Below are 14,102 nucleotides of genomic sequence, written 5' to 3' on the forward strand. Positions count from 1 at the left end.
AAAAAAAAAAAAAGAAAGAAAGAAATCACAGCCAGGATCAAGATGACAGCATATGCACAATTTGTGTTGTCATCAATCAGCAGCCTCCTCTTAAGAACAACCTTCTCAAATTTCATATGTACTGATTTTTTTTACATGAGATTAGACACTAATTTCTAACAGTGGCTAATGAATATTCACCACACCCTTGGCTAACCATGGAATTCACTTCTCCTTTTTCTATAAAGACATATAAAGTTTTGTGGGCTTATTGCAGACAAAAAGCACCTTGTGAGGCTTAACAGAAACCAGAAGCAGAAGAAGGAGAATGAAAAACAAAAAGACAAGAACTTGTAGTTAGGTGGTGAACTAAAATCCATTTACTTTGTGAGCTGCAAGCTCACAGGGCCATATTGTCCTTTCAGCCACTGATGGCGTCATGCAAGGAGAATGGAGATTCATTCCATATATAACATGAGCCATTGATGGAGCACAGAAGTTTCGAAAACCTGAGCTAGTATGTGAAGCTGGAAATAAGCTATGAAGTATTACAAAGGAATTTGTACATAGTAACTCTGCACATCTTCCTTTCAATAGGCTGGTGAGCCTAAGCTGTGCACCTGTTTTTACTGTTGCTAGCGCATGTCAGCATTAACTGGGGAAAGATCCTGGGCTAGATTTACACAGAGGGAGGTGGCCCAGCTAAATGTCGGAAATTTGACATATGGAAACAGCAAATAAGCCCACAGCTCCAGCAATGCACAAGGTTGACTCTGCAGCCTGAGGAGGTCTCCCTGCCCCAGCACCAGCCCCAGGCCAGGAAATACTGCTGGAAAGACAGTGAAGGAGACACATTGTCACACTGTTTCTCCAGCTTCCAGCAGAAGGAGACCATAAAAAAAGACTGTTCTGAGTCAGATTGAAAGTTGGCCTCAGCCATTAGGCCCCCTCCAGTCACAGCTGATGTCAGAGCCTTAGATAGAGATGCTGTCTCTGTGACAGGGCCGCTCGAAGTAACCCATGAATTGCAAAAAGCACGTCGCAAAAGCATGCTGAGATCAGGAACTGCTACAGGAAGGCTCTTGGCCTAATTATAGACAAGATACACGTGGTTTCTTCAGCCTGTAGTACCTCTGGGGAAAGGATAGTCAAACACTTGCAAGAGTCAAGGTCAAGATTTCTGGAGCTCCTGGGATGCCCCTATGGGGACTCCAGCAACAGGGGTCCACAGGGATGCTCTCACTTCTTCAGAGCATGCATGGATATTTTCAGCTTTTTCTTGCTGAGGGATGGAAGGAACATCCCAGATTGCGCAAACGCGGATGAGGACTTTGTTATGTTGGGGGCTTAGCAACAGGGCTGATAAAAGGGAAACTTGTACGGATACCCTCTCTGAGCCACAAAGAGGTACCTGGGAGATCTCCCAGCAGCAGGTTTGCCACACCTTAAACACCTCTCCATGGGACACGTACCACTGGCCCTTGTTTCACACTTCCTGCCACAGCCTTTGCTTTTGCTATGGGATGCTGGAGTTATCTGGGACCTACCAAATCAGGTGCTGCTGTTCTGTCTAAAGCGTATTATTCAGGAAACAGTGCGTGGCAGAGGTAAGAAAGATAACTTTGCATAGTATCTAGGAGCAAATGAAGGGTCTAGCCTGCATAATCCATCTGCTCAAAGTAACCCAAGTAGAAAAATTCACAGTAGCACTTTAATTTCACATGCACAGTGCCCACCTGTCTCACACTCTGGAAGAGCTGCCCTGTAGTGCACAGCAGAGCAGTCCCATGCCTTCAGAATATTGAAATAACAAGCTGGAGAGAGATCTTCTCCAACTCCCATTTTTGACAAGTTGAAATCCAAGCACTTGTCACAGATCCTGCATTTCATACACAAGCTGCTCCCTCCCAGCTCTCAGATGCTGAATGAGGCTGATCAGGGTTACAGGCAGCTCAAGATGAACATCATGCATTCACTTCTATCTCCACTACTGCTAAGCAGCTATGGGGGAAGGAGTGCACCCAGGCAGGTCCACCAAAAAGCAAACACATGGAAGAGGCACTGTGCCACACTGCTTCTTGAGGTGTTGGAGCACAGTGTGTACTGAGCTCCATGAACACTGATAGCAGATATCATCTTGTCTCAACACTTCTACCACTTATCTTTACCCTACCCACACACTCTGTTTGACCTCACCTTGATGCTCAACTATTGCCTCACTGCCAGGTAAGATGAACAAGAACGTAAGGATCCCAGTTAGAATCATGGACTCATAGAATAGTTAGGGTTGGAAAGGACTTTAAAGATCATCCAGCTCCAACCCCCCTGCCATGGGCAGGGACATCCCACTAAATCAGGCTGTCCAAGGCCCCATCCAAGCTGGCCTTGAACGCCTCCAGGGATGGGGCAGTCACAACTTCTCTGGGCAACCTGTTCCAGTGTCTCACCACTCTCATGGTGGAGAAATTCTTCCTAATGCCCAGTCTAAAACTGCCCCTCTCCAGTTTATACCTGTTCACCCTCATCCTATCCCCACAAGCCTTTATGAACAGCCCCTCTCCAGCTTTCCTGTAGCCCTCTTCAGGTACTGGTAGGTCGCTATAAGATCTCCTCTAAGCCTTCTCTTCTCCAGGCTGAACAAGCCCAACTCTCTCAGCCTGTCCTCATATGGAAGGTGCTCCAGCCCTCCAATCATCTTTGTAGTCCTCCTCTGGACCCATTCCAACAGTTCCATATCCTTCTTATGTTGAGGACTCCAGGACTGGACACAGTACTCCAGATGAGGTCTCACAGGAGAGGAACAGAGAGGCAGAATCACCTCCCTCGTTCTGCTTCTTTTGATGCCACCCAGGATATTGTTGACCTTCTGGGCTGTGAGCACACACTGCTGGCTCATGTCAAGCTTCTCATCAACCAGCACCCCCAAGTCCTTCTCTGCAGGGCTGCTCTCAAGCACGTCATCCCCCATCCTGTACTGAAAATGGGGATTGCCCCGAATCAGGTGCAGGACCTTACACTTGGCCTTGTTGAACCTCATGAGGTTCTCAGAGGCCCACTTCTCCAGTCTGTACAGGTCCTTCTGGATGACATCCTGTCCTTCCAGTATGGCAACTGCACCACTCAGCTTGGTGTCATCTGCAAACTTGCTGAGGGTGCACTCAATCTCACTATCAACATCATTGATAAAGATATTGAACAGCACTGGTCCCAATATGGACCCATGAGGGATATCACTTGTCATGGATCTCCATCTGGACTTTGAGCCATTGACCACTACTCTTTGAATACGACCATCCAACCAGTTTCTTATCCACCATACTGTCCACTCATCAAATCCATCTCTCTCCAATTTAGAGAGAAGAACGTTGTGGAGGACCTCTTCAAAGGCTTTACAGAAGTCTAGATAGATGGCATCCGTCGGTTTACCCATGTCCACTGCTGCAGTTACCGCATCAAAGAAAGACACTAAGTTGGTCATACAGGATTTGCCCCTGGTGAAGCCATGCTGGCTGCCATTAACCACCTCCCTGTCCTCCATGTGCTTTAGCATAGCTTCTAGGAGGATCTGTTCCATGACCTTCCAAGGCACAAGGGTGAGGCTGACAGGTAAGTAGTTCTCAGGGTCGTCTTTTCTATCCTTTTTAAAAATGGGCACAACGTTATCCTTCTTCCACTCACCGAGGACTTCTGACTGCCATGACTTTTCAAATATCATGGAGAGTGGCTTGGCAACTACATCTGCCAACTCCCTCAGGACTCTGGGATACATCTCATCAGGTCCTGTAGACTTATATATGTTCAGGTTCCTCAGGTGGTCATGAACCTGATCCTCCTCCACTGTGGGAGGGGGTTTACCCCCGGGTCACCAACTTGCTGTCCCATGACTCAGGAGGGGTGAGGAAAGTGGTTGTCGGTGAAAACTGAGGCAAAAAAAGTTGTTAAGTAGCTCAGCCTTCTCCTCATCTGTTGATATGTGATCTTCATTTCCGACCATCAGTGGGGTGTGTTCTCTTTGGCCTTCCTCTTTTGACTGATGTACCTGTAAAAGCCCTTCTTGTTAGTCTTTACTTCCCTTGCCGAGTTTATCTCCAGTTGCGCCTTGGTCTTCATCCCTACACAACCAGGCAGTGTCTCTATACACGTCCCAGGTTCCCCGTCCCTGCTTGTGCAGTTCCCTCTTCTTTTTTAGTTTAACCAGCAGGTCTCAACTCAGCCACGGCTGTTTCTTCCCTTTCCTGCCTGATTTTCTACATGCGGGGACTGAGAGCTCTTGCGCTTTATGGAAAGCTTCCTTAAATATTTTCCAGCTCTGCTCCACTCCCATGTCTTGGGGGACCACATCCCAGGGTGTCCTACCGAGTAATTCCTTCAAGAACTGGAAGTCTGCTTTCCTGGAAATTTAGTGTCCTGGCTATGCTCCTCACCTGTCCCACGTCCCTCTGGACCTTGAACTCCACCAGTGCACGATCACTGCAGCCCAGGCTGCCTCCAATCCTAATGGCACTGATGAGTTCACTTGTATTGGTGACCATAAGGTCTGGTATTGCATCTCCTCGGGTCGGGGTCTCTATCAGCTGGACTAAGAAATTATCCTCAATGCACTCCAGGAGTCTCCTGGATTGCCCACAGCTTGCCGTGCTACTTTTCCAGCATATGTCTGCGTGGTTGAAGTCCCCAAGTAGGATGAGAGCGTGCGAGCATGAGGCCTCCTGTAGCTGGAGAAAGTAGATTTCATCGGTTGTCTCTCCTTGATCAGGCAGCCTGTAGTATACACCAGCCACAAGGTTCCCATTGGTTCTTCCGTTTTTTATTTTGACCCATAAGCTTTCAACCTGTTTGTGGCTATTCTTCAACAACAGCTCTTCACATTATATCCCTTTCCTGAGATAGAGGGCAACGCATCCACCCCTCCTTCCTGGTCTGTCCCTTCTGAACAGCTTGTAGCCATCGATAGCCACATTCCAGTCATGGAATTCGTCCCACCACGTTTCCATGATGGTAACTAGATTATCGATTTCAAGTAGCATGGTAGCTTCCAGCTCATCCTGCTTGTTGCCCAAGCTTCGTGCATTACTGTAAAGGCACTTCAGCTGGGCTGCCCGTTGCATCACCTTCCCAGTGGACCCTTTATTACATATAAGCTGTTTTAGAGAAGTCTTCTCCCTAACACCCGACCCCTGACACCTGTCCTTCCACCTCTTGTTAAGGGCTAGCTTGATGTTATCCCCCTCCCCCTTCGTATCTAGTTTAAAGCCCTATCTACAAGCCCCGCAAGCTCCTGCACAAAGACCCTCCCCTGCCTCTAAGATAGATGGCTCCCATCTGAAGCCTGTAATCCTGGTGCCATGTAGGCCACACCATTATCAAAAAACCTGAAGTTATCGTGGTCACGAGCGACGGAGCCAGTTGTTCAGGTCAAGCATGCCACTCTCTGACACAGCTCTCCCAGTCTGGCTCACGATGACAAAAGAAAAAGAAGACTCCATATATGGAATAACCACTAGAAACTACACAATTTATATTTAGCACCACTGCATGCGGGGTGAAATGCTTTGCATTTTCTTTGAAAAAATAAACCAACAACCAAACATTATTACAGAGCTATTCAGACTCATGGTTTCAATCATGCTGCTGCATAACTGGAGGAACATATCAAGGACAGCAGGCACAGTGCCTGTGGTCTATATGCTCTGGCCAGTTTCACTAGAGTCAGAGGAAAAGCTGTCTGTGAGTGGACAGCAGTAGAAGTCAAGTTGGGATCCAAGGTGCCACAGGTTGGTGAAGGTCAACTGTGTTTTTTTTCTTTAATTTCTAGTACAACAAGGAAGACTTAGATGAATTTCAGCCCCCAAAGTTTCACCTGGGCCTTACTCAGAGGATGCTGTTGTGCAGCTCTACCATCTGTGCCCGCAGCTTGCTGTCCTTGGCCTAGACTGCTCTTGTCTCCAGCAGAGATTGCCTCCAGCAGAGATTCTCAGCTCCTGCAAACCAGGATTCTTCTGCAGTCACCCACTCACTCCTCAAGTACCACAACATTTTGTTCATATTTCTCCTTGCTTTGCCTTGCCTCATTTCAGTGAGGGAAAATCAACTTGGCAAAATCCCAGCTTGGAAGATGAACTTTGGAAATTTCACTAGTGTAGCCATCTTCGAACTAATCATATAAACCCTATTTAGAAAGCCAAAGAGATTCACAGGTTAAAATTTCCCTGCAAGATTCATTTAACAATGCCTTAGCCTTACATCTGCCATGGTCTGCTGAGATTATGAAAAGGTTAATGCCAGACTCATTTAAGAAAATCTTTCAACACAGTATAGAATGGAGACAAAAGGCACACAAACAGCTTTAGAACCACAAGATCAAAGGTGGTTATGACAGGGATTCCTCACCCTGTCACACTCTAGCACCATGTATAACCTAGCGTGCCAGTCAAAAGACTTGAAAAAGCAACAAAAAACACTTTGTGCCTTTAGCTGAAGTTTTGCCACCACGCACAAGATACTGCAATCACTGGTACTTACAGCAAATCAGAGCATTCAAGAGCTTAAAGAGGCTTCTTTTAAAAAGTACAGACATACTCTCTGTCAAAAGGAAGGAAGGAAGAAATAAAGAAAGAAAAAGAAACAAAGAAAGAAAGAAAGAAAGAAAGAAAGAAAGAAAGAAAGAAAGAAAGAAAGAAAGAAAAGAAAGGAAGGAAGGTAGAAAGAAAGGAAAGAAAGAAAGAAATTAAGAAATTAAGAAAAAAGAAAGAAAGAAAGAAAAGAAAGAAAGGAAAAAATAAATTAAGAAAGAAAGAAAGAAAGAAAGAAAGAAAGAAAGAAAGAAAGAAAAGAAGAAAGGAAGGAAGGAAGAAAGAAAGAAAAGTATTTAAAAACCAATCCGGCTCATCTAACTTTGTATCGCCTACTGGAAGCGCTTATCAAACACAGACTAAGGTATTAGGAAAACAAGTTGTCTTGTCAGCAGGCTGAAATTCATTGTACAGGGAGCAGAATGCCACTGAAAAAAAAATCTAGAGCTCCTCAAATTGAAAGAGACTGAAAAGCAGTATTTTATAGGATCAAAGCTGGAAACACAGCTTCAGTGTGCCAACTAGAACTTAAAAGCAAGTTGTAAAGTCCTTGGTCACGACATTCTAATGAGGTAGCTCTGGCTGAGGACAAGATAACAATTAATTATTGCCTTTTCAGGCGAGAAAGAATTCTTACATACCCTGAAAATTTGAAGTAAGATTTTTCTTCTATGTATTTGGTGATGCCAGAAGGTTGATATGTGTTTCTCCCACAGTCAGTGGAAGCAGATGAGGCCTCTCAGCCTGATGGCTCCTTTCATGGCAGGAAGGACCCAGTCAAATCTGCAAGGCAGAGAGTGTGAAACACCATAATGCCCAGCTCGCTGCTGATGGAGCAGTTCCTACGCAGGTCCAAACCATACTGCAACAAAGCAATTCAGCTCCTTGGAAATGAAACCAAAATACTGCCAGAAACTGAGGAAGGCTAGTGCAAAACTGACTTTACATCTTGAAAGCTTAAGTATATGCAGGGATTTCTACATTAGATGCTCCAGTCCTCTGCAGCAGCACTCCTAATCACTTGCAAGCATGGACAGTTATTGCAGTGGAGGCACATAACCCAGAAAGCCAATTTCTGGCAGTGCCAACAATTACCTTACAGTACTCCCTGGACACTGAGATCAAGCTCACTTTTGGTTCTGTCCTCTAGATCCCTTCTCCATAAAAACTTCTTTTCATCTCCTCAGAGACTGAATTCACCAGAGCTTTGGAGCTGGGGATCTCTCCAGGAGCAGAAGTGATGAAAAAAAGGCAACAGACTGGAATGACTAGTTTTTGCAGCCATGCATGTGTTCAGAGTTCCAATACTCCTGCCAAATAAAACTTCTGCTGAGTCAACCACAATTTATTTGGTCTTCACCTTAATTGCATTAAATCAACATGTGTAGCAGACGGCCATTTTAGTCGCTGTGCAAATCTTTGATACAGCTTTAAGGCTCTGATTCATACTTTATACTTTCCCTGATGATTGAGGGTGGTATAGTATGCAAGTGTTGCTCTATTCCTGTTTCTTAATTGTAGGCCTAGTCATAGCTTGGATAGTTTTTGTTCAGTCATCTGGTTGCAGAAGGATGGCTCATGATTTAATAGCAGTGAACAATCCAGGGTTTGCTGTCTGTAGCTAGGCCTGACCTTGAGATAAGATAAAAGGGAGTAGAATACAGGAATGTGGAATCCAGCGTGGGAAAGTCCCGAAGAGTTGTGATGAGAACCTTGTATCTGCCCCTTTCGCGTGCTCAAGAGCGTCCGGCCAGTTGCGTGACAGCATAAGGCGCGTGAACAGCGGGACATAACCAATTAGGATTTGTTTGTTAGCGCGTGCACTATTGGGATAAGTATATAAGAAGTGTAAGGTGTATGAATAAATGAGAACGATCATACTCATATTGAGACTCCATCGTTACTCCGGGTCCACCTCCCACTCCGACATCTGGTATCTTCCTGCCCTCTCCTGACAAAAAATACCCTACCTTTTCTTTACAGAATTGTAGTTTGGTTGGGTAGACTTGATGATCTTTGTCAGCCAAAGCAAGCAGCATTCCTTGTGTCTTCAACACAATTTTCCCTACTTGTACTTGTTATTAGCACATCATCCACGTACTGTATTACTGCAGTGTTAAAGGTTAACTCTATGTCCTATAAATCTGTCACTAGGATTTTCAAAAACAAAGCTGATGGTCCTGCAAACCCTTGAAGAAATCTAGTCCACATTTACTGTTTCCCTTCCCAGATGAAAGCAGAAGCATACTGAGATTGAGGATGCACCAGTACAACAAAGAAAACTGGGCGCAAATCAGTTACCAGAAACCGTTTTGTGTTAGCTGGTATCACGGCTCTAATTGCTGAAGGATCAGAAACTGGTGGATGCAGCACAATTACTAATTTTTTTATTGTTTATAAGTCTTGGACAAATCTATAAACTGGTTTTCCATTTGAGCCTAGTTTAGGTTCTTTAACTAGCAAGACAGGAGTATTACAGGAAGACTCTGGAGGAGTCAAAATTCCTCTTGGCAGAAAATCTTTAGCTACTGGTCTTATACTTTCCCCTGCTTCCTGGGACAATAGGAATTGTTTTAAGGAGGGAGGTTTGCCTCCCTTCATTTCTTTCTCTATCGTATTAGCAGACTTTTAATAACCCCACCACTGCAAAACTTTGGGCCAGTGAAATCTGAAGTACATCTTCGAGTTCCTGGAGTATTTCTATTCCTTCTAGAGTTGCTGTAGCCAATATGGGAATATAACAGAAGATTGGCAAGGAGGATTACAAACACACTCAAGTGACTTGCAGCTGGGGTTAAGAAAAACACATACATCATGCTAATTGTTGTTTAGCCTTGTGTACTTGACAAATAGAATCTCTGTGTTTAGATAATATAGGGCTGTGAAACTCAGGGCCATACAACATGCTTGTGACTCCAGTCCTGCTGAGAGAAAGACTCTGCTTTTCCCTAATAAATATGGGCAAAGCAGCAGTTTAGATGCACACACTTTCTAGAAAGGACTGAGCTGCTTGGTGCCTGCATTCCCACTTGCATTCCTTCTGCCCAGATGCTGTTTTCTGGAGTTGCCCTGGATCATGAGGTAATGGAAATAAATTTATTCTTTTCATTTTATCTGTGGCTTTGTGGTTGTTCTTGTGCTTTGCCTGCTTTCAGCTCATGCAGTCATCACGATATTTTGGTACATTAACCATCGGTAGTCAGAGTGTAATTCCATGTGGCGTACTCTGCAACTCAGTCCATAGTTTGTTTAACAAATATCTCCACACTGAATTTGCCGGTGTTGATCCCAACAGCAGAAAGTATGCGTAGCATACATCAACCTATTTGTATCACCGTTTCCTCTGTCCCTCATACAAACGTAGATTTACCTCCCTTCCTACAACATTTACTTTGCCCTTAATTCTTGATTCCCTGTGAGGGTTTGTTAATATTGAATAAGTAGGGCCAGTATCTATCAGACATGGTTAAGTTTCACCTCCAGTTTTCAAATCTATAATTGGTTCCTTAGAGTTCCCTGAGAGGATTATTTTTGCATCTCCTGACACTGTTAGGGCTTGGTGATGTGGTAGCAGATCATTGTTCATTGCTTTTGTTCAGCTCCTGATTGATTTCATTTTCCCTTTGTTGCTGTCATAGTCCTCTTCTTAAAGGGAATTCTCTTTTCCAGTATCTTTTTTATTGCAGTAGTCCTTCGGCCTTGACCGATTTAAATTTCTCTTTCTCTTATTTCAGTTATTATTACCTCTTTGCCCCTAAACCTCCTACCTTGCAAAGCAGTGGCTAACAACTAGCCTTCTGTTCCTGCTCTTTTCTCTTCTGCCTAGCCTTAGCCTAGTCCTTTCCATTGCACACAAACATTGCAATACTATCTCCCCTATCAGCTTTCCTTGCCAACCCAGAGAATGTTGGTTAAAATACTCAATATCTGCGGCTGCTTGATCCACAAATAAGGAGAAAGCAAAGAACCATTTTGCAGGGCTTCAGGGTAAATTTGCCCGAACATTCGGAATTGTTTCCCCACCTAGTTAATACCTTGTCAACATTCTTTTTCCTTTATCCAATTAACCATTCTTCTAAGCCTTTTCAACACAACCTTAATGCATCTAAACCTGCCTTGGTCTGATAATAATTTTTGTCTGGCTCTGCATCCAGCCATACAGTCCTACCATCCGGAGCAGCAGCCTGTACTCTATTTTTCTGCAAAATCAACACTCGCTCTTAAGGGGTAAATACAGTTTCCAAGAACCAACAAACATGAGACCAAGCAGGGCGATACGCTCTAAAAGTTCCCCTAATAATCTGCTGAAACTTTTCCAGGTCTTCCTGGGGTCAGGGCATTTGTTGCTGCCACACAACCGACTCTGCCGGACCAAATGGCAAATGTACTCTTGTTACGGTTGCGGCTGCAGCTGGAGGAGGAATAATTACCTCCTTCAGCAAAGCTTGCACAGCTGTTGAGAGATAGCAGGAGGTGCAGAAGGAGGAACAGGAGGAGTAATAGAATTGATAGGAGGCAAAGGAAATGGATACATCTATAGTAGCTGCCTGAGCTTGCATAAATAGTAGTGACTAAAGAGAAAACTTTGTTTTGTTATTATTATTATTAATTTTATTTTTCTAGGACTGATTTGTATAATTGCCATTAGATCTATCATGTCACCAATTATCCCAAACATACCAATAATCAATTTGAATTGGGAAATGGTCTTCCAACACTAGCTTTAGGAACTTAAGCCGGTCAAAGTTAAAGCTGCGTGCTGCCAGCCACTTTTGATCTCCAGTACAAAAGCAGTCGTAGCCAGCCAGGTATCTTGACAGATTTTCACAACACTTTTTCTTGACAATGCATAGGTACCCAGCAACTTTGTTCCAAATATTCCAGATTTCCAATAATGAAGTACCTATCATTATACCTTTCCCCATTTCCAAATTAAAGGGATTATGTAGAATTAGAAAAATTCAACTCACCACCACCTCACCTCTCATTGGTTGGTCCCAGTGCACTCCCTGCATCAGAAAGAAATAGATAAACGCACCAAGTCTGCATATGAGAGTCAAGCAGCGCCAGAGTCAAGCAGTGGACAGGGGGAGTCCTATCTGGGCTTCAAATTCTGTTGCTAAAGGGATTTGGGATGTTTGTCAACCAAGGAAGAAAGAGACACAAAGAAAGAACTATAAAAAGTTTATTTCATGATTGTGAGATCCCTCCTCAATAAGACGAGGTATCTAAAGAGATTTTTCAAGGAGAAAAGCTAAGCCTAAGCATCCAACAGCACACAGACACACTTTTGCCCTCTCCCATCATGTTCAGGACCTTTGAAGTATTCTCAGGCAACCAGCATTGTGCCGCCTCTGCCGCCTGGTGGTTAACACAGGACTTCCTGAGGTCCAGATGTTCCCCTTCAATTGCCAAACACTATTTATTGTTTACTATTCTTCTCCATAGGGCAACCTGCTGACGTGCCTTCTCTCAATTGTCATCTGGAACGTTAAGCTCAGCAGCTGCCCCTATAAATACAAATGCCTGCAAAAGCATCTCTCCCCAGTCAAACAGCCAGAGTATCTCTACTCAGACAAGTGACCCAGACCACCTACACCTGGACATCAATAAAGCAAGAGCCATGCCCCCTGCAACCAGCCAGCAAGACAGTCCCTCATAAACAGTCAGACAGAGCTACCCTCTGCTCTGCCATCCAGCATTAGCACCCTTTGGGGTGCTGGTGGCCACCTCAGCCTGCCATGACAACCCCAGCTCTGCTGGCAAGAAAAGGAGCTGCTCAAGACGCTTGTCATCCCCAACATAAGAAGGATATGGAACTGTTGGAATGGGTCCAGAGGAGGCCACAAAGATGACCAGAGGAATGAAGCACCTCTGCTATGAGGACAGGCTGAGTGAGTTGGGGTTATTCAGCCTGGAGAAGAGAAGACCTTAGGGCAGCCTTCCAGTGCTTACAGGGAGCTACAGGAAAGTTGGGAAGGGACTTTTTATGATGGTGTGTAGTGATAGGATGAGGGGGAATGGCTTTAAATTGTAGGGGATAAGATTTAGCATAGGAAGAAATTGTTCAGGATGAGGGTGGTGAGGCACTGGCACAGGTTGCCCAGGGAAGCTGTGGCTGCCCCATCCCTAGAGGTGTTCAAGGCCAGGTTGGATGGGGCCTTGGGCAGCCTTGTGAGGTGGGAGGTGTCCCTGCCCATGGCAGGATGGTTGGAACTAGATGATCTTTAAGGCCTCTTCCAACCCAAACCATTCTGTGATTCTGAGCCACCTGGTGTCCTCCAAGCCTCTTGGGCTGACTCCAAGCTGCTGGCTCACTTTGGAGACGTGGATCGGCAGGAAAGCCTGCAGGAAAAAGCCCCCACTGGGGGCTACTGCTGGGGCCCCAGCTGTGGCTACAGCTTGATGGCTTGTGGATGTGGGTGGCAGGCATGGCAAGGCATTGGGCTGGGGCCATGTCGGGGCACTGTTTGGCGTGGCCCTGCCTCCTTATTTTGCACATGATGATTGGCAGGAGTCCTCCACGCCATTCCTCTCCCTCTACCCCAACCAAGGCTCCCATTTCTTCCCAGCCCACCTGGGCGCAGGATGCCCACCTAGGGTGGTTTTGCCCAAAGAGCCCAAGTTGCTAATAGGATCTGGGGCTTCTCAAGGGCTGCCTGCTGCCCACCCCAGAAGGCTCCCACGCTAAACATCTTCAACTGGGACTCACCCCAAGAAAACCCACTGGCCTACTGGGTGGGAGAAGGAGCCCTGGCTCCCAGTTGTTCTGAGCTTGGCCCAGGCACCTTCCCTCTGCCCACACACATGGACAGTCATGACAATTGAATGTGGTTTGATTATGGCTACAACACTTATGATACTGAAAATGCCAGCAAAAAAACTCTCTAAGACTCATTTTGGAGTTTTAGAAAGAAAGCACCCTTTATCAGGCCTGGGAAACACAAGGGAGCAATCTCCATCTCGTGTGCAGAGACAGGAGCTGGGACAGGAGGCACTGCCCACTCACAGGCAGATGGATAAATTTTCCCAAAAAATCTTATGCATATTCTATTACTTTCCAAGGCCTCATTTTAATGTTATTATGAACTTCACAACAGTAAAAACTCTTGTTAATTTGGAGCTTTGGAGTCAGCTTTGTCTGACCTTGCATTCGATATAGAGAATGGCTGCAAACAAAGGTGATCATAGGAAAAAACACATCTGTTCAGCACAGATCATACTGGACACAAGAGGTAACAGTGTCTGGAAAAATGCTGCTTGAAAAAACATGCTACAAAAAGCATGCTGTCAGAGGGACATCCTGTCTAACTTTCAAAATATACAGCTACTTGGATGAACTTAACTCTACTTTAGCTTAAATCAAAATATTTCACATTTTGTAATAGTAACTACTTCTTGTATCACTTATAGATCACATAAAGCAAGCACTGGAGGGGAGAGCCTCAACATAGCCCCACAGTGCTAGACTTGGGGGGCACATGTTGCCCTGCCCCAAAGAGAAAGCAGATAACTTGGGAGGCAAGGAGAGCACACCAGCAAGCTCCAGGA

Source organism: Cuculus canorus, chromosome 1 (genome assembly GCF_017976375.1).
Source record: "Cuculus canorus isolate bCucCan1 chromosome 1, bCucCan1.pri, whole genome shotgun sequence".
Classification (NCBI taxonomy): Eukaryota; Metazoa; Chordata; class Aves; order Cuculiformes; family Cuculidae; genus Cuculus; species Cuculus canorus.